The following is a 22,577-nucleotide window of genomic DNA, read 5'->3' as shown; positions in this document are numbered from 1 at the left end:
ATGGTGGTCTAGACTAATTAGTGAGCCACGCTGTTGCACCAAGGCATGTGACATGTTCCTCCATTACCATGAACCTGCTCATTGTATTATATTTTGATTCAGTCCCACATTCACTGTCCTGCTGCTGTAAATAATCACTAGAGCACCAAGTTTGTATTGATGTGCCCAGTAATTGCTTTTCTTACTCCTGTTTACGTTTACTAAAAGTTACATTGCTCAGCTCCTTTTGAAATGATTTGTCGAAATGACAATACGTAGCTTTTTTGTGAACCCTTTTTAAAGGTTGAACATAGGAACCCATGGATTTAGGTATATATATAAACAAAGTTTTTAATTTTACAAGGTTAAATTATATGATATGATGTCAACTCTGTTTCCCATTGATATGTGTGGCATTGACCTTAACCTGCACTGCTGGGTTGCATTGCAGGAAATACAATTCTAACAGGAGAGCAACATTTTCTGACTTTGACACAACATTTGAACGTATCTTATGTCGCGTCAATGATGGAAAACTGTTCCTGCTTGTGTTTACATGTATGGAAAGATATATAAGATATGTCAGTGTCATGCTCAAGCATATTCATTGTATTACATTCTTCTTTATCGATAGAGCACATTTAAAAAATAATGTTTTTCAGATTCTTTGCAGAGGACTTAAAAATAAACTCAAACGGATAAATAAAAAAATCTCTCATTGATGACCCAGAGGGGGAATTCAGGGTTTACAGAAGCACAAGGGCAGACATGAGTACACATAGAGCTTGCAAATAAATAACAAAAAATTACATTAAATAAAAATAAAAACCCAAGGAAGAGTTTAATATTGATCTAAAGACAGGATTTAATAATTTCAATGGACACATTAGACCTGTAAAATGGAAAATCATTAGAATTTTGACAGGATTTGTGAAATTTAGCTATGTAATTTTTAGAAGATCTGAGAAACCATGGGGTTTACGCAGGTTCTATGAAATTGCCTTTCATAGAAGACGGATGAAAAGCAGAGCTTCCTTATAACGAGGACTGACTTAAATGACATCCTGTTTTCAGTCCAAATACTGTGAGTGTACTCATGTTGCTGAGCAGAGATGAGAATAATTGGCAATTATCCAGCATGTTACATCATCTTTAATTAACTTTACTGTACTCTGCTTTGAACATATTTGTCCTTAACACGTAACGTGAAAATGATGAGCATGTCCACATCCTAAAAGCTTCCTATAAATACGATGCGTGTCCTTCTTATCAAAGCTTTCAAGGTTTACTGTTGATCCAGCTGGAATCTGATCTGGATGCACTGAGGCTGGAGGTGTTATATGATAAGCCATCTTGACCATAACATCAGAAAAGTGTTAAAATGTACCTTAATCCTTTGTGTTTCCTCTTGATAGGCAAATTATATTCTGTTAAAGGATTTTTTTGTCATGTAACAAAACAAGCTGGAGACCCGCAGGAGAAATTCTTTCACTGTAATCCTCTGTAACACACCGGCCCACACACACCAGCCCCCACACACACAGGAATATGCACGCACTCATCTCGACTTTCTAGCTGAGGCAGTCCTGCAGGTATTCCCTATCTGTTGATAAGGGTGAGCAGTTGTGTGCTGACCGAGCAGACCCCTGCAGCACACGGGGAGAAAATCTTTAGTCCACTGACCTGCCATACATCACTGAGAGGCCCGGTATCTGAGTTAGCACAGACAGGAAGGTCTGTTTGTGTGTCCGAGTGTGAGTGAGTGGGTGAAGATATCTGTGTGGTCACTGTAAAGGGAATGCTGAGAGGGAATACCAAGACTCTACTCGTGTGAGCAGGAAAATGTGTATATTTGCTTTTAGTATTGTGTTTATACAGTATATGTGCTATAGGTTCTATATGCAACGCGTGTGTGCTCGTATGTTCTGTGCACAACTTATTTTTTGATCTATTTTTATTTATTTTTGCACTATATTTTGACTAAAAGAGCTTGAAATTACCATGCCAATTAACCCGACCTGAACTGGATATCATTCAAAGTTTTTGTTCGAATCCTGCATGGGATCAGGTCTGGATCCATGCTCTACTCTATGTGTGTTGGCATATTAATGACATATTGTTTTCAGCAGTACACATTCACCCACAGACACAACGTTTGCTTCTACAGAGAGAGGGAGGCAGAGAAGAAGTAGTAGTAATTGAAGTAGTAGTAGGACTGATAGTAGTAGTAGTAGTAGTGGTACTGGTGGTAGTAGTAGTAGTGGTACTGGTAGTATAAGTAGTAGTATTGGTAGCAGTAGTAATAGTACTGGTATTAGTACTGGTAGTAGTAGTAGTATTACTGGTAGCAGTAGTAGTAGTGGTACTGGCAGTAGTAGTAGTAGAATTAGTGGTACTGATAGTAGTAGTAGTAGTAGAATTAGTGGTACTGATAGTAGTAATAGTAGTAGTAGTAGAATTAGTGGTACTGATAGTAGTAGTAGTAGTAGTACTGATAGTAGTAATAGTAGAATTAGTAGTACTGATAGTAGAAATAGTAGTACTGATATTAGAATTAGTAGTACTGATAGTAGTATTGGTAGTACTGACAGTAGTAGTAGTAGTAGTAGTGGTGGTGGTAGTAGTAGCAGTAGTGGTAGTACTGGTAGTAGCAGTAGTAGTAGTAGTAGTAGTAGTAGTAGTTCTGGCAGTAGTAGTAGTAGTACTGGCAATAGTAGTAGTACATAGTAGTAGTACTGATAGTAATAGTAGTACTTCTTTTTTGCAACATTTCAAAAGTTTGCCTCTTATTTGCTCGACAATTGGATGGAAACACAGCAGCTAATGTAAGTATCTTGTATCTTGAGTATCTTGAGTTTTGTTTGTTGACCCTTTCAAATATTTCAGATACATTCATGTGAAAGTGTGATATAAATATGTGCTCTCTGTGGAACTAGTATCCAGGAGTGAAAAGAAGAAAAAAGTGAAAGAGGATCTGAACTTTTCTGTCCTTGCGTCATTTTCACAGAGACTGTCTGAAATGTTTCTCAGAGTTTGAGAAAAAGAGAGAAAGTGTGATGTGGGAAAAAGTTGAAGTGGACGAGACAGAAGTGTTGAAAATCCAGTGTTCAAAATGTCTTCTCAGGGTTTTAAATTAATGATCAATAACTGATTTGCTTTAGGATGGAGATTGTGTGTTTTAAACATGAGGAACTCTAAAGGGACCATGAGGCAATGTGCTGAAACAGCCTGTGGGTGCATGTGTGACTTTTCTGTGTGTCTGTTGAGTGTAGAAACTCTCACTACTCCCCATTGAACTGACCTTACACACCAACTACACACATTTCATTTGACTAATGTGGTCAGTGTGATAGTAGTGAATTAGGACATGCTTTTACATATATTTTATATCTTTGGTCATGCACATACTCATACAGAAGTTACATCCAGGCAGTATCTTATCACTTTTTACACTATATTTATCTTTACACTAGATTTTCACTAAAAGAACTTGAAAGCACCACGTCAATTGATGTGACCAAACCCGACCTGAACCGGACATCTCATATGATACTTAATTTTATCTCCCTTCTGCTGAAGGTACCACAGAAGAGAGTGTTCATTGAGTATGCTCACTGAGTTGTGATTTGTGTTCAGATTTGTACATAATTCATATTAAAACGAGATCTGTGTGTGTTACATGTATTAGACAAGTTAAGCATGGTGTGTCTGCCTTAAGGTCAGGATCAGAGATTTGACTGGCACTGACGCATTATAACGATGCAGTCTAAAAAACAACAACAAAAAATGCAAGAAAATAATGATGACACAGGAGAGACATGAGTCATCCCAATTAGTTCAATGTGGCAATGAAGCTTTATAAACATTTAAAATATCATTAAAAGAGAGCGCTGGCTTCAGATCAGTATTCTGTATCCTCAGATACCCTGAGTCTGGGTATTAAAGGGTGTATCGGGGGAGAAAAAGTTAAATCGGTCTTTGTTTGTTGTTTTGCTTTTAGTGGACTTTGTAAGGGTTTTCAGTTTCACTTAAAGGAAAATGGGTAAAGATTTTTTCTTTCTCGGAGCACAGAATAACTATCTCACCCTTGTCAAACCTTCCTCTGCAGGGGTTGATAGTGTTTTTGATCGATACCTATCACTGAACCGATACTTTGCCAGAGAATGAAACAGCGGGGGGTCCAGACGCTGACGATGCTTTTCTAATTCCAACCACTTTCCAAAGGCCAATTGAGGTTATATATGACATAATGCTCCTTTAATTTGTAATGAAAACAACTGAGGACGGGGTCAAAATTTGTGTCCTCCAAGAATTGATGTTTCGGTAACACAGAAAGTCATTACTGAGCCTGAGAGTGAGAAGGGACAACACATGCCAGGAGCAGTCGAATATGGATTTTCTTTCACAATAGGTATTGTTTCAGATCTCTCTTCCTCCCTTTTATTCACTATTTCCATCCATCCCTCCCTTCTGTCTCCCTCTCATACCTCCATCTTTGTTTCTGCTCCACTCACACTGCTGTATCTCAAGACGAGTTGGTCCTTATGAATGTTGTGGAGGCAGGAAAAGGGCTGCAGCGCTGCGGGGTGTGAGCAGAAGATTGCCCAATACATCAAAAACCATATCATAGGGTTGACCCATTAAATAGGCTGTTATTAGGTTTTCTAGGTTGTGTGTTTGCAGGGGGCATACCATTGCTTGATCTATCTTTTTTATCGATTGCATCTGCTGACTGGGAGAGCGTTTTCAAAACTAGCTGGGTTAAATCAAACTTGACCCAAAACAGTGGGAGATGCTGCATCAGAACTACATATATCGTACTTTTTGTGGATGTCAAAGAAGAAACTCCTGAATCTGTCAGGAGTCTGTTTTTTTTACTGCAGCCGTGGACTTACAGCAGAAAAGAGATTGAACAACTCTGAGTCAGTCTGCTCTATAATTACAGTGTGGCGGGGCTGTTAGCTGCAGCAACGTGCTACAAAGTCCCACGCTGTCATCTGTGTGTGTGATAGATGTCTCAACTCACACCATACGCTACCTGTCACCTACAGTAGTAACAGCTGCAGTTAAGAGGTTTTTGCAGTCTGTAATTTGTGTGTGTCTGCGCCCCAAGATGTATCTTTAATAAACGTGTGACTGCATGCACTTGCAGGTGTTCATGTGTGATCACTGAATCTGTTCTTACATATGGGCCTCCTCTATATGTTTGTGTGTGCTTGTCAGTATTCATTCCAGCATGAGCGAGTGCATCTGTACGGATCTTTTTCAGTTGTGAGACGGTATGAATGCCAATATCTTTCTGTCAACTTGTCATTGTAATTTGATACTTTGGGATCTTCACTGCTGGTCAGACAAAACGAGCAATTTGAAGATATAATCTTGGGATTTTGCAAAATATTGATGGACATTTTTTAGATTAGATTTAATAATTTGACAGAATTTTTGATAAAGTAAAAAATAATCTTCATATTCATCAGTAATGAAAATAATGGTGAGTTGCTGCCTTAACCTTTTTCTTTCTTTGTATTTTAAATTTTTACATTTTTATGGATTTTTACTAACAAATACTTGCAGTAGTAAGGTTTAAAACTATTTCCGCTGGGATTTAATGTCCTCACGCGATCAAAACTTCTTAGCAGGCTTGCTGCTGTAGTATATGATCTTGGTGTTACACGATGGTCAGGCTTTCACCGTCCCTGATGTCATTTTGCTTATTTAAAAATCAATACTAGTTGGACGACGGAAGCTACTATTACAAACCGCCACAGCCATCTACTCTGTGCAGCAGTGGGGCCAGCAGCAGAGTTGTAGCCAGTGGTGTAGTCTAGTTTATTTTAATGAGTATACTATTGATGACAGAAGTAAGGAGACTTGATAGACCAGATGATGGTGGAGGATTGTCAAAGTCCCTATTTGGCAATATTTCCGATTCAAACGCAATTCTAATTGTAAACCTGGCAACGTTAATGGGGGAAAAAGGAGTTGGTTACCTCACCGAGAAGTTGGAGGTGTGCATCCTGTTGCCTGCAGCTCTTCATCTTACAACCCATTCTTGTTCCATTACTCCCACAGACTGTAAAAAAACTCCTCCCTGTCACTCTTAAAATTGATCCACTGTCAAAAAGAACGCTGAAAATGAAATGTTGTTTTGCTCTTTAGATGCATTTTTTGATGAACGAGTGCTAAAACTCACTGAACACATTGTTTTTCCTGTGACTAGCCTACATCAAAATAAAAGTCAACTCATGTTTCGCCAGTTGAATGCTTTTAAGGTGAAGCTGCAGCTGTAGGACATGTTCAGTTTGCATTAGCAGTAACTTAACAGGCAGTAATTGTCTTTTCTTGTGAAAAGCTGGTGTTCAGGTTTCGCTGGTTGTTTTTGCCGAAGTTGTTGTGCACTGAAGTTCTTTGAATTAATAAAAAAAAGGAATTTTAAATGCTTGTGTTGCAATACTAGCCAAATCCATGATTCAATTTGATTTTCTATTTTAAGGTAATGGTTCAATAATGTTCAATAAAAAATTTCGCATGTTCTTTCACATGCAAAAAAAAACACTTCAAATGTCAATATTTATTATCTTTTGTTACTCACAAATCAATAAATTAGCTGTATGCATGCACATGCATCTGCGTGTATTATAGTGTTGTGTATGTGTTATCACTTCTTCACATCTTACTGCAGGAGACAGTTGATACGGCAGATACAGTGTGCAGTATTTAAAATCTTCAGTCTTTCAACCAACTTATTTACACACTTATCCTTCTAACCTCCAAAGCAGAAAAGAAAGCAATACTGTATTTATCCTGAACAGTTGAGGTTGGAGTAGTGGCGGTGTGAGGCAGTTTAAGGACACATGATAGAAAATAGGCCTTCTATATTGGCTGCGTGTATCCCTGCATATCTGAGCCCGAATGTGTGTAACGAAATTATGAAACGGGAGATTGACTTCAATCCCAGAACTGCAGAGCGAAGCATCACGGTAGATTGGCCACGGATCCTTGGTCCCTGGCCTCGGCCTTGGTTTTCTGTCCTCCTCCCCGTTTTCCCATCTCCCTCTGTGCTGCCTGGAGATGCCTGAAGAGCCTTGAGTCGTCCCAAATGGAAAACAATGACCGTCGCCTCAGAGGAGAACTTAGTGCCCACTCAAAACGAGGGAAATGGAGCAGCAAGTCAAGAGAGGGGGAACAAATTTTGAGAGATGAATGTGTCATTACTGGATGGAGGAGAGCAGGGAGAGTGGTCTTTGAGATGATGCTACGTGAGTAAAGTGAAAGATTTTCTCTCACCGTTTCAGTAGTTCGTCTGAAGTTGTCAAAGTTACGAGAAGAAACACTGCTTGTTAAAACAACTGGCAATGACTGGATCTGAATAATAAAGATTAGAGTATTTACATGTCACACACTACAGTATACAGTATGTCTTTATCTGCAGACTGGAGCGGACCGATCCAACTTAGTATGACCTGCTATCACGTCTAAATTGTATTCATAGTTTGTTTTCACACTGGTAGTTCAGTTCATCTCCTCTGGACCAAGAGAAAAAAATTGTTCATTGATGCATTTTAGTTCTGGTCTGGTTCCTAATCACAGTGACTTCTCACAAACAAACCCAGAGGAGTTAACATGAAGTTATCCAGGCTGAGTGATAACTCGTTGATGCAGCAGTTTTGCTGATTGTCATGCTGCATCATCAGGACCCGTGTGGGGATGATCAAACTTTGCAGCAGTTTGTGCAGCACTTTTATGCTTTTGATGTGTATATGTTCTTTGGTGTCATATAAGGCTCACAAAGAATTAGCATTATTAGTAAAATTAGACCACAAATTGACTGCATGTAATAATGACTGACAGGTAGAGACGGGACGAAGAGGAGGCGTCTTGTTAAGTAATGATTCGGGGCTTATTACTGTAGGATTGCTGTCACACACTTTTTAATGGGCTAATGAACTGACAAAATATACAGTAGGATACAAGCTCAGCAGTTTTAACAGCTTTTTGACCTATAAAAATGTCCACACTGATGTGCAGAGCCAGCACGTTCCATAACATGATGATTACTTAAATACACAGTTCGGCCACAGATTGAATAAAAGATCGCAACCTGAACAGTTCAACATGAGCTTTGAATTTATGCTAAGATTTCTAATCTATTATCCAAAATCCCGTGGTTGGTCAGCTTGCTTTCTCCTCGCAAATGAACAGTACCGGAGTCGGCTTGAAAGTGGACTGAAACCCACCTTTTCAAGTGGTCTAGGTCCGGTTGTTTGGTCAGCACCAGGGGTTCGATTGACAGATTTCACTCCAGCACAACCAACCACAGTAGCTCGGAAAATGCATCAGGGCCAGTTTTAACCAAACCAAATAGCTTAGGTGTAAATTATTGTCTCGACAGTTTTAATGTGCGTTCCTGCCTTTAGCAACACATTATCCACAGACAGCTGGTATAATGGCTAGTTTGAGAAACTTACTTACATCCGTACAGATTACAAATCAATGATCAGACAAAAACTATAATAAAGAGTAACTGCAGATGATGCTCTTTTACAAGCATCTGGGGAGTAGATAATAAAATGCTTTCCACAATTTTGTTCGGACACAGATCTGATAGAAAGTATTAAGCAGCAGTTGCCAGGGAACTGTCTCAGCAGGGGTTCATTCAGCAACAACATGTTCAACTGAAACTAACTGCTGGTGGCTGAATAATCACGCAGGAATTACATTTTCTAGGCGTCAATCTCTGTTTTGCTGGGATTACGTCTTTGAAAGGATGAGTTTCAGGGTTTTGCCTCAAACATAAAAGCAGTGAGACACAAATTAAGTTTACCACGCTTGACTTGAGCTGCCATTCCTAAGTGCTGGTCCCGGTCCAGTAAAGTTTGTCACTCCCTCAAAACTTCACTAGACCTTCTTCAACCCAAACTAAGTCTTAAATCTCCCCTCATCTGTCTCGTTCTCCATCTTTCTCCCAGCTCTCTGTCCATCTGTCTCAATTCTCCCTTCATCCTCCGGATCATGGGGTTGTGCAGCCTCATGTACCCTTCAGATAATTGGTGTCAGTGTCCCTTGATGTAATATGAATGGATGGCATTGTGTCTGGGGGATACAAAGCACCCTGAGAGCCTGTGAAACTACACACTGTAATAGAGGGACAGAGGTGGAGCAGAGAGAAAAATCAAAGCTGGAGACAGATAAAGAGAAAGGAGAGTAAGGGAGAGAATGGGGGAGAAAGAGAGAAAGAAAGGGACTGCAATAGTGGGAAGCATCGTCCGCAAGAGATGGGATGGTTCAGTGGGAGAAAAGTCGAGGACTGTCTGAGTGAGAGAATGATGAAGGGGATCCATCTTCCAGTCCGGGCTTTAAAGTCGCCTCTCGAGCCACTTGAGAGCTCTCTGGATCTCTTCATGTGTGTCTGACTGGCCGTCGTCGTCGTCACTGTAGAATAAAGCTGTTCGAGCTCAGTGCAAGTTGGTGACAACTTAAACATACTAGTGACATGTTCACTCAGCGTGACATGTAGACAGTCAATAATTGAGTTAACACATGCTGCTGCTGCTGCCTGACAGATGTGGACGTATCGCTCTGTTGTAGCATATGTTAAGATATATAGTGTGTACAGTGTAAAGACACAGGCGTCATGCTTCTTCTGTCTTTCAGTGTCAACTGAGAGAAATGATAGGTAGTCACTGTTTCCTCAGAGCTTTATTGTTTGCAGGGGTAAAGTTATTTAGACCATATGGAAACCAGTTTCTCCACTGAAACACCACAAACATGTTTAGTTACGTGTGGCAGTGAGGCAAACCTGGGAGAGATAAACACTGGAATAAAGAAATAAAACAAAAATGATTCAAATAAAATAAAGTGTATTCTTCAGTACCTACAGACTATTTTAATGAAGCTCATGATAAAGGACCATCAGTTAGATGATGCTTATTTTCTGCCTAAACTAAAAGACCACTAATCTCTGAGTTAACGTCATGTTTTTTTTAATTATAAGCCTTAAGAGTGCAGCTGTCTGTGCATAATGAGTTAATAAGTTAGTGATGATTATAATCTTTTTGGTTATTGTCTTTTTGTGTGTGCCAACTGTCAGAAATACAATCATAACACAAAAGACATTAAAGTTAAAGACAGATATTTAGATATATAAGAATAATGCTTCCACAAGCGTGACTAGATTATTTTTATCAAATCATTTGAGGCAGGGGCGCCCACACTTTTCCCCTGAAAGTTAATGGTGGGCCACGGGCCAAGAAAAAATGCTTATTATAATGTATTTTATTGTTATGATCCAAAATTGTACTCAAACTCTAATTTTCATAATTGACTGACTTCCTGAGCAAAGTGTCATTTTGCCTGCTGTGCTCAGATTATCACAAATAATTAATTACGGGATCCTACAAATCTAAAGAATATTTTCAAACCTCATGAGATTTATATGTATTTTTGTTTATCCTTCTATTCTTTGTTGTGTATGTTCCACTTTGTTAAGCGTCCTTGAATACCCTGAAAGGCGCTATATAAATTAAATTATTATTATTATGATGGCTGCCTTGATTTAAAGGTCCAGTGTGGAGGATTCAGCAGTGAGTCTGCAGAATGCAACCAACTAAATACATCTTGTCTCAGCAAGCGTAGAGCAGGAACTGTGGCGGTCGCTTAAAGCAGGTAGGGCCAGCTTTAGAGCCAGAGTTTGGTTTGTCCATTCTGGGCTACTGTAGAAAACATGGCAATGCAACATGGCCGACTCTGTGGGAGGGGACCATTTAGGAATAGAAGGACTCATTCGAAGGTAACGAAAACACAACACTTCTCAGTTTCAGGTGATTTTACACTACTGAAACAATATTGAAAAGACAATACATCATTATGAAAATTATAAGTTAATAAGTATGTCGAGGATGAAGATGAAGGCTCTGAATTGAAACTTAAACCTTCTGGGTGGAGCTTTTGTCTCCCAAAACAGGTATTTTAAGCCAAAACCATGTTTTCCTCACCCTAACCCTGACCGAGTGATTTTTGTGCCTGAGCCTAACCAGAGCATAAGCTCAGCGTTGTGACAAGAAGAGGAATCGAAAATTGCAAATTAAAAAATGTAAAGTTTGAACTTATCTGTGGTTTTGCAGAAATGTACTTTGCCAACGTTTATTCTGGCTATTGGGTTGTGCTTGTGACACCATAAGCTCTGCCATACTCCCCCCTCTGCAGCTCTGGCAAACCAGTCTGTGCTGTTTGACGTGAAACAGATTGCTCACCAGTGCGCCAGTGTGGGAAAGTTGCCACAGATTTTAAAAACTCCAGTCAGCCGTGAAATGCAGAGAGATTTATCTGGCAGTGATCGGCTTAATCAGCATTAGGTGAACTGGTTTTGCAGGGGCTTGAAAGTCCCACATTGCAGGTTTAACAACCAGAGATCAACAACACGGAGCTGATGCCAAATTAATTTCTCTCTGGTTTGATGCACTTTGTTGTTGCCCTCTAAAATATGTCTTACTTTGCTAAACATTTTTTATAATGACGCCTTTCCTTTGACATAAAATGCTTTAAATGATAGATGTATACAATGCAATGCTAACACTGCTGTGTTTATCGTTGGTATTTTTAGTCTTTATTATAAATCTCCGCTGTGTTTTTCTCACCTCCTTCCCAGCATTCATTGATTGAATAAAATAAATAAACAAATAAATAACCCCCTTCATCTAATCATCTCCATCACCTTGAGACTTGAGAATACTTCTAACTGCAGTGATAAAAAAAGAAAAAACACCCACAGCAAATCGATAGTTCCATTATGAAATGTTTATTCTAGCATGCCTGTCTGTCTCCGAGGAGCTGAGGAGAAAAGTCTTACCTGCACGCCTTTTCGAGAGGCAAGTCGGGAGAGAAGATGGATGGAGAAAATGGATGGAGAGATGAAGGGAATTGATCAGAGGGTGAGCGGAGAAGTGAGGGAACTGAGGGGAGAGAAGGAAATACGGATAGAGAGGTCTCCCTGTGGACTGGCTGCATGTTTTTACTTTGAGTTCGTCTTGATCTTGGGTGTACTCGTTAAGGGCAGAAACACTCGCTGGCCGTCTTCTCGCCGAGTTTGTTTTGCAGCTCCTGATTTTAGGGTTAGTTTGCATTTCTCAGTTTGCAGCTGACAGTTAAAAGTTTCTGTGCTCCTTCTTGAGGAGATTGAGGTAGACACTGTTATTGGAATCCATGTTTGTTACTGAATGCTGAATGTAAATTAAATGTATAAAGTAGGTAATTGCTGGGTTAAGAGGAAGGCTGGTCGTTATGCTGACAATGATCAGTAGATGAATGAGTGGAAGACTTAAGTGACACCTGCTGCACATACTGAATGCGTCGTGCAGACAGAGGAAGCTCAGGTACAGAAGCCAGAATATGCTGATCTGGGAGGTGATCGTGATAACATTGTCAATTGTGATGCTTCTGGTTAGCGGGGTCACATAAACTTTTGTTTTTTTCATTAAAGGCTGTGCGTTTTGCCCTTTCGACCCAACTTTTTGACCTCAGTAAAGCTGGTAATATTATGATGCACTGTTTTCTTTTCTTAAGAATGTATTTAGATATAAACTTTTAGTCCGAGACAGTGCCACTTTGGGAAGTTCCCTCATTCACAATGGACAAAATAATGCTCCAAAATGACCATGTTAGGCCTTTTATTAATCCAAGATGACATTTTCACAAATAGGATTCTAGTGAAAAGCTGGATTACTTTCTTATTTCTAAGCCGCCTTGTAGTTTTCTTTGTTCTGTTGGCTGCTGCTCCTTCTTCCTTGTATTCTGAGAACCCCCTCTGGACCGCACTGTGCGCTCGGGGAGAGGGAGCATTAACATTTATATGGAAACATGAGGCCGTTGTTTGACGGACGATAAATGGGGTATTTTCCTAACTCTGTTTCGAAAGGAACAATGGGGATGGAACTCGGCAAAACATTGTCCATTGGCACACAGTAACCCCGGCTAAGAGCTACATACATCAACACAATTGCCTTTATTAGTCTGCCTCTTAGAAGTCATTGTCGGGTCGTTTGTATGTGTGGGTCGGCTTGAGGGGGGGGTTCTGGAGGCGGGCGTGGTGGTGGAGGGGCGGACGTATATGTCAAGCCTGCTTAAGAGGCTCAAAGTCGATGACAGCGGCAATTTCAAAGTCACACATGATAAATACAATATGAAAGGAATGTGAGTGGGAACAAACACAAAATCCCAGAGCAGGGACAATGTAGTAAATCATATGAATAAATCCGGCAGCTGACCACTAGGGAGCACTAATAATCCGAACCCAACATGCCCTCTCTCTCTCTCTCTCTCTCTCTCTCTGTTTTTCTGTTTCTTTTTCTTTTTTTTGTATTTTTTTGTTTTTTATCTCTGCATGCTCCCTCTCTCTCCCTGTTCTTTCCTCTGTTGCCATCTTTCTCATATTCTCTCTCTCCCGCCCTACTGTTTCTGTCTTTGGCTTCATACACACTCTGCACATACACATACAGTATGCTGCTTGGCCCTGTAATGAATTAATCAGAGCTGGGGCAGCTGTGTGTTTGAACAATGCCACCCTGAGAAGTTGGCTGGACTTTTTAGCACCAGTGTGTGTGTGTGTGTGTGTGTGTGTGTGTGTGTGTGTCGGTGTCAGTGGGAGAAGGCAACTAGCAGCAGCTGAAGCAGTGATATTGACTTCAGGCTTGTGTGTGTCACAGTAGCGTTTGATCCAGCAGTAGTTGCTGTGTGTGTGTGTGTGTGTGTGTGTGTGTGTGTGTGTGTGTGTGCATAAGCAGATAAGGCTGACCTGAAGACCCCTTCGACCAGAGGGCGCCGAGTAGTAAACCGTACATTACGATGAATTCCCCACGTTGTTTTCTGTTAAAGCAAACACTATTTCACCACAACCACCTGACATCTGCAAGGTTCAAACTCAGAGCTCATTAGACATTCACTACCATGCTGTTACTTCCTGTGTCTTCATCTCTTTGTGGTTTCTAGTGAATTATTTCTTCTTCTGGCTCATGTGACAAAAATAATGTCCACTGTTCATCAGTTACAGAATTGATGCTCAAAGCGTTGCCCTATTGTCCACGGCATTACTCCAACTATTCCTCTCTTTATTCTTTTTTAAATTCTTCATGTGCAAGGTACATCCACACATTTAGACATCCTCAACAAGAACAAAAATACTTACAGCAATAAAAAGTAATAATTCATCACTTCCGACGACAGTCCCAAGTTTAACCTTATCGACATAAATTATTGTAAATTGTTCAATGGCTGTAAATCATGTAGGCCAACCCGATTGCCAGAATAAATGTTAGTAATGTACGGTTCTGCAAACCATGGATATGTTGACACCACTTGGATAATATTAGGAAAAGATCATGTTACGATTTAAATACTTGTTTTTGGTCACCACAAACACATCTGGTGTTAACTAGGCTCGTTTGTCTGATAACTTAAGACGTTCAATGACTGAAAACCTTTTTCCAGGAAAAAGATAAAAACAACCGAGATCTGAAATGTGACAGTGACGTGACTTGAAACAGCAAAATCAGCTGGAAATTGTTTTATTGACTAGCCATCTGGCGGACAGCTGCCGCTCATGAGAAGCTCTGGAGATTGTTTACAACAGAAACAGTGACACCATTACATAATTTGTGCACAAACTAACACTGATGAGTTTATTATTGATGTTTTCTTTTTTGGTTCTTTGAGGACAACCATGTAAACATCTCAGCCAGAGAAGACAGATGGTTTGAAAGAGGAGTAAAAGACACTTTGGTCTGTTCAAAGACCGTCTTTGAACAGAGGTGGAGGCCTAAGACATTACTTATCACCCGGTCCAGTTGCCTACGATGCAGCACTAAGAATGACTTCTTTCTATTTATTTATTTCTATGATTATTTTTTGGCAATGTTCACCTTTATTGGATACCAAGGGCCGACAGGCATCAAACATATCTTGCTGAATACATGTCACAATATTGATAGATATAATTGTAATAGGATTTTTAAAACCCTCAAATATCAATATTGGTATACAGTTTCCTTCAGGTTACAGATTTACCTACACATTTTACTGCTCATCACACCAGATAGTACCTATAGTGTGTCACAATGTGTGTAGATGGAGTTAGTTTAGGTGTAGATGCAGGTAGGTATCATCCATAAAACCATTTCAACCTGCTTCACGTATTGCAACAAGTTCAGAGGCTGTTTATAAAAAAGATACTTAACCATTCATCTGAGTTTGCTTTGGAAAATGCAGGACATCCAACTTTCACCTGATAGTCGGCGGCATTTGGCATTGAGGTCCATCAGTCAAACATCAGTGACACGGAGACATCTGCTCGACGTGAGCTCATCGACTCGACTGATTGTGTTTGTTCACTCACACTCGGGGAAGAACTCGGCTGCTGTTTGCTTCTCTGCTGCTCTGCTGTTTACTTTTAACACTGCACGTTGTGTAACTGGTGTTCAGCTGCAGAGTGTCACCACTGGGTTGTTTCTTTGGTCAGACGTAAATATGTTGTGTTTACACTAACTCTCGCTAGATACGGAGGAGAGGGATTTGAATAACGACGGAAGCGTTATTAAATATGTTCTCTTTCCCCTTTTGGTCGCCTCTGTTGTAAACTAATTTGAATCACAGTGCAAACAGAAAAAAAAAGGATTGTGCAGGCGAGGAAGTATGTATGATGGGTACACCGAAGTACATGACGGTGGCCTCTTTTCTGTCCTGCTATGACCTGAGACTCCCAACCTGAGCGGTGTATCAGGCTCCAGTATCTGATCTTCCCCCCTCGCTGCGGTTTCTTTGTCGCTGGCTGTTCTTTCCTGCATTTTATTGAACTAAACTCCAGGCAAGTGAGGAGGATTCCACAGATAAGCTATCAGGCCCTGGCATCACACAGAGAAACCATCAAGCCATGAAATATGTGTCTGGCTGTGAGTCAGGGTGGTGCGCTGCATGAAGAGTGGGGACCAGCACACACACACACTCACGCACAAACGAAGCATGAAAAGCACAAGCATATGCACGCAGATAAATACATTTACATACGCTTGGAACAGAGATGCTGCAAAACGATATTGCTTATTGTATCCTGTTCTGTATTGTCTGCTGTTGAATGGAGGCATGGATACAGATAAACAAACACATCTCATATAAGCAGATGCAATGTTTTTTAAATTCAGTTGAATCTTTTCACACATTCGTACATGTTTAAGTGATAGAACAAGTGAAAATTGCATTTTTTTTGCAAGCAAAATTACGTACAAACCATAAAATAATATTTCCATTTTTTATGATTTTAAAGGTGTAGTAAGATCTATGCATTGAAATGTCTTCAAACAGCCAGACCTTTGTTCCGTATTTTGTTGAGTTGTGTACTTTATATACATTATTCCAAATCTTTCCAACAATGGTTAAACACTCAAGGTAAAGGTGCTTTTCACTTGCTAGCTTTGGTGCTTAAACTTCCAGGATGATGTGAGGAAGACGTTCCGCGATCGCGACAAAACTTGACCTAAACAAACCTGAATGTTACCTTGTCGATGAGCAGTTGGCACCTTGCATGGCAGCCTGCGCCATCAGCGTATGAATGTGTGTGTGAGTGGGTGAATGTGACAAGTGTTGTAAAGCGCTTTGAGCGGTCAGTAGACTGGAAACGCCATTTACTATTTTATCAGCAATGGTGGTTGTTTAATGGCGTGTTCACAATCAGCGAAGCAAAGTCGACCATGGGATCGAGAGTGTTTACGGCCAGATTACTTTATAGTACATTAGCTGTAAGCTAGCAAGTAAAGACACACAGAGAGAGTGTGTGTCTGTGTGTTTGAATTCAGGTCATCACTCGTCAATCATTTTGCATTTCAGCAAATCTAAAAAATCCTTTCCTACTGATACATGAACATGCTCTCGTTGTCCTCTTTGTGTCTGCAATGCTTTGTTTTCTCTGTTCAGTCTTCAGGTAGATTGATCAATGTCAGATAAAGGTTACAACAAGCTACGGAGACCACTGCACCAAACAGTCGCTGGCAGTGGCAGAGACGTGAGCTAACAGCGAGGTGGGATACACTTTTTAGAGCTGCAAGGTTTGTCAGCTGATGATGGTCAATAAATAATTCAACACCATTAATGTTAAATGTATCTGTAGTGTTGTTGTAATCACTTTCCATTTAATAAACCTTGGCTAACTGCTGGGCAGCAGGTCAGTCAACCAGAAAAACACCTCGTCCTCCAGATGGCCAATCTGCCACGTTATAAACACACGTAGGCATCAAAACACAGCCAAAGACAGAATATCTTACACATAGAGCCAGATGCACAACACAAAGAGTCACACAGACACAAACACACACAATTAACGGTCGTGTATCATACATCAGTGGTTTTTCCAGTAACGACAGAAGTGTCTGTAGCTTTGAGTATTATTTAGTAATCAGACAGTTTTAATTTTAATGAATAATTCCAGCTTCAGATTCAGTTTTAATTACTCTTGACTACACATCATGGTATAGAGTACAAATACAAAAGAAAACTATAATACAATGCTAAACAACGAGGACAGATTACCAGAACAGAAAGTTATTTAAAGGGAGGCAGAGCATTACTCAGAAATGTGCCTCGTCTGCAATAACAGCACAAGTTTAAACATAGATGGATGATTAACAGCATCGTGGTCAATATTTCTCTCTGTTATCAGCAATGCTTTTGTTTTTACACTCAAACAGACCATGATATTCATCCCTCAGGCAACTGTCATTACATGAAGTACAAAAATGTATTCCTTTCTTTGTATTCTTTCTATTATTTGAAACTCAGAAATTAAAAACAAAATAGCTTGATCATACTTCCTGTTTTCAACTCCTCTTTAAATTCACATTAAAGATCCAGCGCAAATGTCAGAATAAATGTTGGCTATGTAGGTTTCTGTAAACCACAGATATGATGAAACTTAACATTTCTTTATGTTGCACCTGCTTTTTTGAAGCTCTTATTAATTTGTGACAACACCACGCTCATGGTCTGACTAGATTTCCACACCAAAACCACTTGGTTAGTGTGAGGGGAGAGATCATGTTTTGGCTTAACATACCGACTTCGGTTGCCAGAAATATGAGTGGAGATGTCCCGAGGTCCTCTTAAAATATATCCAATGGTGTCACGCTTAAAACTGTGGTCACTGGCTTGGCAGCCTTTTTTGCCTGAGCTCCACCACCATCCCCTCCACCTCCCGGTATGAAAGTCAGGTCACAAACATGTAATGTGCACGCGATATGACACGGTTGGTTGAAATGTCGATATCTCAACCTAGTCCTTTGATGGGCTGTGAGTTAATGAGTTAAATCTGTGAAAGATTACTCCACATTTTGGTCCTGATGAGTATAGAAACGCAAAAACACACTACAGACTCTCTTTCTCCCATCTTCCCCTCACTCCATCAGCGGCTCCTCCTTTTTATCCACCTCCCTTCTTCCCTTTGCAGGACATGTGTGAAAATGTTGAAAGCGGGCCCCGCCAGGCCTTTAGGATTGAGAAAAACAAATAGCATAATTCAGGAGAAACCCCCACAACTCCAGGCTGTTGGACCCCACCAAGCTTCTTTTTCTGTGATTTGGATACATCGTAAAGTGCTGCCACACCACAGTGTGACCACAGACAGGAGGAAGGGAGAGACGGACAGATGGAGACAGAGGAGGTGAGAGACAGGGAGAGGAAATTAGTAGGCAGGAAGATGAAGAGAGAAGCAGTGCAAGTGAAGGAGAGAGGAGGAGAAAGCAAACACTGGTGTAATTGAATGAGGTTTAGCATGGCTGTTGGACCAACAGCAGATTCCCTTCTCTCTCTGTAATATACATTTCCCTTCAAGGCCGCTCATGATAAATGAAAGACTCTTCAAGAAGGGCTTTTTGCTTTTTTTTTTTTTTTCCGTCTTCCCTTTCATACTGAAGTGTGAAGCTTTATTCAGGTCATCATAAAAGAATAAAATGGAAACATGATGCTACAGGCTTTGGCGGTGAAAGGGGAAACAAAAGCTGAGACGTCTTATATATATATAATACTACTCGAGCAGTCCTGTCTATCAAAACACCTGCACATATTTATATCTGCAAGTGAAGGACGACCTTGATAAAACTGATATTTTTTAGAAATCAGTGTAAATATTGTGTTTAAGTTGCTTTAAGTTTAATGTATTTTTCTGCAGTAACAGTGCCTGTTGCATCACTGCTCGCTAGGGGTTGTTAAGGTATGGTTAGTTTCAGGCACAAAAACAGTTAGAAAAGGATAATGTTTTGGCCTAAAATATCATGTTTTGCTTACCCAAAGACAGCAGCAAAAAGTCCTAACATCTTGTTTAAGATATCCTGTTTTGTTGCCCCAAAGATGGCTGCAAAAAGTCCTGGCATTTCATGAAAAATATCTGGTTCTGTTGCCCCAAAGATGGCTGCACGGTTGCTAAAACTACCCAGTTGTCTGTCCAAGAAGTCTCTCACTTGTCAGCCGTCTCGTTAAAATGTAATTTCAGGGTTTAATATGAGACATATTGTAGAAAAGAAACTTCATCCTGGTGACCGGACAGTGCTGATATACGATGAAGCAAAAATTGTGTTGAGTGGGAACTGGTGATAATTTTAGAAAGCCCACCCAAAGACTGTTTCTACAAATATGTCCAAACAGTTTTATCCTCTGTTGATGTTGTTGTCAATTGTTTGGCTTTAAAATAGTGACATTTACTGTATTTCTCATCACATTGACCCCTCAGGGATTACAAAGGCAGATGAGCTGTAATTATTCTTGCAAATAACTGTCGGCTTGTTGAAAACCAAATGTTCATGCAGAACATTCGGACAGCTGATGTCAATTCCTCTTAACTTTTTCCTTGTGTTTTCCAGAACCTCCTTAATTTCATTTTCGTGATACTGGCGAGGTGATTTATAATGTTTGTTTCCAGCTATCTCCGGACTCCAAAAAAAACTTTTTAAAAATCAATAGCAGACTAAATGACTGACGATGGAGTTTTTCGTGCGGTGCGGTGAACAGGCAGGTGTGCTTGTTTTTTTATCGTCCGTGTGAAGTGATGCCCCATCAGCTGCTCTTGTCCTGACCTTATCCCGCGTGCTGATTTGACATTTCCTCTTAAAAGGCCACAGATAGATCATGTGTTTGTAGACTGGGTGCAGGAGGACCCTTTTATACAAAGAGTAATGAGCCCTGCCACGCTGTGAGGCAGGCTGCTGCAGATCTGTTTGTGTTCTACTTTAGGAACAAGCTGATTTTATGTGGCAGTGCTAAATATTACTGGTGATGTGGCGCAGCTACGCACGATAACGGTTCACAAAACATGAACTTCATGGTAGCAGGAGATAAGACACTACAAAGGCATGTTTTTTTAGGATATCTGCTGCATATATTTTTGTATTAGTATCATTAAATCTAGTCAGAATTGGTGATTATGCTCAGAAAAACATGGGATATAGAATTTTTTCAAAACATTTTTTTTCAATAATTTCTGCTCGTGTTTCGAGGTGTTATGTTTGTTCAATTAGAAATACATTTTAAATGCTTTGTCAGAGTAACTACATGACCTAATAAATTACAGGCTGAAATAATCAAATTGATTTGTTCAAACAACGTGCAGTAATAAGCGTCATAATCAGTAAGTGATTGCATTTCGAAGATTACCTGCACCACTCTGGGAAACACTGATTTCACGGCACTGGAAGTGTTTTCACGCGCAGCGGGGGAAGGTATATGCTCTTATGAAGCCCGCGGAGATTTCATTCAATTTTTTTTCAATTCCATCAGCTCTAATCTCAGACTTCAATCCCTTCTATAATAAGCATCTGGGCTCCGAAAAAAACAACAAAAAAACAGCGAGACGGGTCTGTGTTTAAGATCAAAGCAAAGATTAACCACTGCAGCTTTTGTTGATCTTTTTCTTTTTGTTGACTGTAAACTCAAATCCTCCTGTCTGTGCCATTTTAATTTGGTTTTTCCACATCAGCCTCCATCCGTCTACAGATGCACATCTGTGAGTGTGTGTTGACACTGACGTTGGCTCCGCTGGAGTGTGTTTGTACTCCTGGATGAGTGTGGGAGAGAGTCGAGTAGAGGAGTAATGAGTGAGGAAGTGCAACTGTAAGAGAGGAGTGATGTTGAGTGTAACGTTATAGATATAAAAGCCAAAACAGTGAAAATCAATTGGGCGTCAGCAGCTTGGTTCTCCACCTCTGGAGATTGTTGTGCCGTTGAGAGAATCTGCTTCCTGATCTAATCCTGCTCCTGATCAGACAACTGTGAATAGACGTTACTACACTATTTGCAAAACTAGAACCTCACTGTTACAAAACATCAACAAAAACCTCGGTCTGAGACACAAACAAAGCATCAGTGAGTTTATCTGACTGTGGTTCAGGTCAGAAAATCCTCCCCTTTAAATAATATGCTATCTTATGAGTAGATGTAGTCTGTCTTAATAATAAATGCTGCCCTTTTTTGTCAGAGACCATTTTTTATTTTGTGAGGGGACTTCAGTTTAAGATAGGATAAGATGTACCTTTATTGATACACTACAGGGGAAATTCATTTTGACACAGCAGCACAAGGGAATAAAGTAGCAGTGAGGCAAACGTACTGAAAAATGAAAAAATAGACATACTGTATTCAACACTTGCATTTTCTTGTTGGACCCTGTGTTGAACAATGATAAATAACTGAACCATGTACCTTCTCCTTTCTTAGGAATTAACATCAACGAATGATCGGAGTCCAGTTCCAGTTCTCCTGCCGGGTCTGAGCCCAAGTTGCGGTCCGCCTGACTCTGGATGACAGAGCCTCACGTGTGCCTCAATACATAAAGTTACTCTGTTTGTTCATTTAGTGGCAGCTGATAATAACAGTTCATTCATCGGCTCTTATTTTAAATACTTAAAAAAATACAGTTTGGTAGATGCTGATTTTTACTCTAACTTGCCTCTGATGTGCACTTTGGTGGCTGTTTTCATTTTTTATTGACTTTTCTAATTTAATTTGCTGTTCCATTAAGTACCATCTGAAGTGTTTCACTGAAGTGGATTAAATGGCAGATTACAGGCTGGGATGAGTTTCTTATTCATTGTTAAAAACATAGCTTTGTTTTCAGTAGTTTAAACTGGAAATAGACTAGTTTTCTGCTTTAACGTATCATTATGAAATAACTGCTGATTGCACAATGTAAAGGATAATGCATTCACATTTGTCTCTCATAAACCTGGCTGTCACCTTACAATGTGGTCTGCCAGGAGAGGTTGACTGTAAGCCATTTCTATTTTACTAAATGATTTAATGAACTCTTGGTCCTGTGTTGATTAAATACTGCTCGTTTTTATTAAGATATTTATTGATCAACATGTGTCCAGACCTTAGAATGGTAAATGAATTTCTGTCGTGCTTTTCCAGGCTACAGACCGCTCTCAGCGCTTCACAACTCTTGTCACATTCACTGCTCATCAGGAGCAATTTGGGGTTCAGTATCTTGCTCAAGGGCACTTTGACATGCAGCTGGGGGAGGCGGGGATTCAAACCAGCGACCTTCCGATTATTAGATGACCCGCTCTACCTCC

General features: G+C 40.1%; 1 long non-coding RNA gene across 1 annotated transcript in view; it reads left to right on the top strand.

Moving 5' to 3' along the window:
- Nucleotides 1–22,310, top strand: part of LOC311269444 — a 69,569-nt gene extending 47,259 nt beyond the window's left edge. The window contains exon 2 of the long non-coding RNA XR_014624096.1: nucleotides 21,718–22,310. This is a non-coding gene — a long non-coding RNA (uncharacterized lncRNA). The remainder of the gene's footprint in view (nucleotides 1–21,717) is intronic.
- The last annotated feature ends 267 nt before the right edge of the window (nucleotides 22,311–22,577 follow it).

This window comes from Pagrus pagrus, assembly GCF_965226575.1.
Source record: "Pagrus pagrus genome assembly, chromosome: 14".
Classification (NCBI taxonomy): Eukaryota; Metazoa; Chordata; class Actinopteri; order Spariformes; family Sparidae; genus Pagrus; species Pagrus pagrus.
This window is presented reverse-complemented; position numbering and strand designations above follow the sequence as displayed.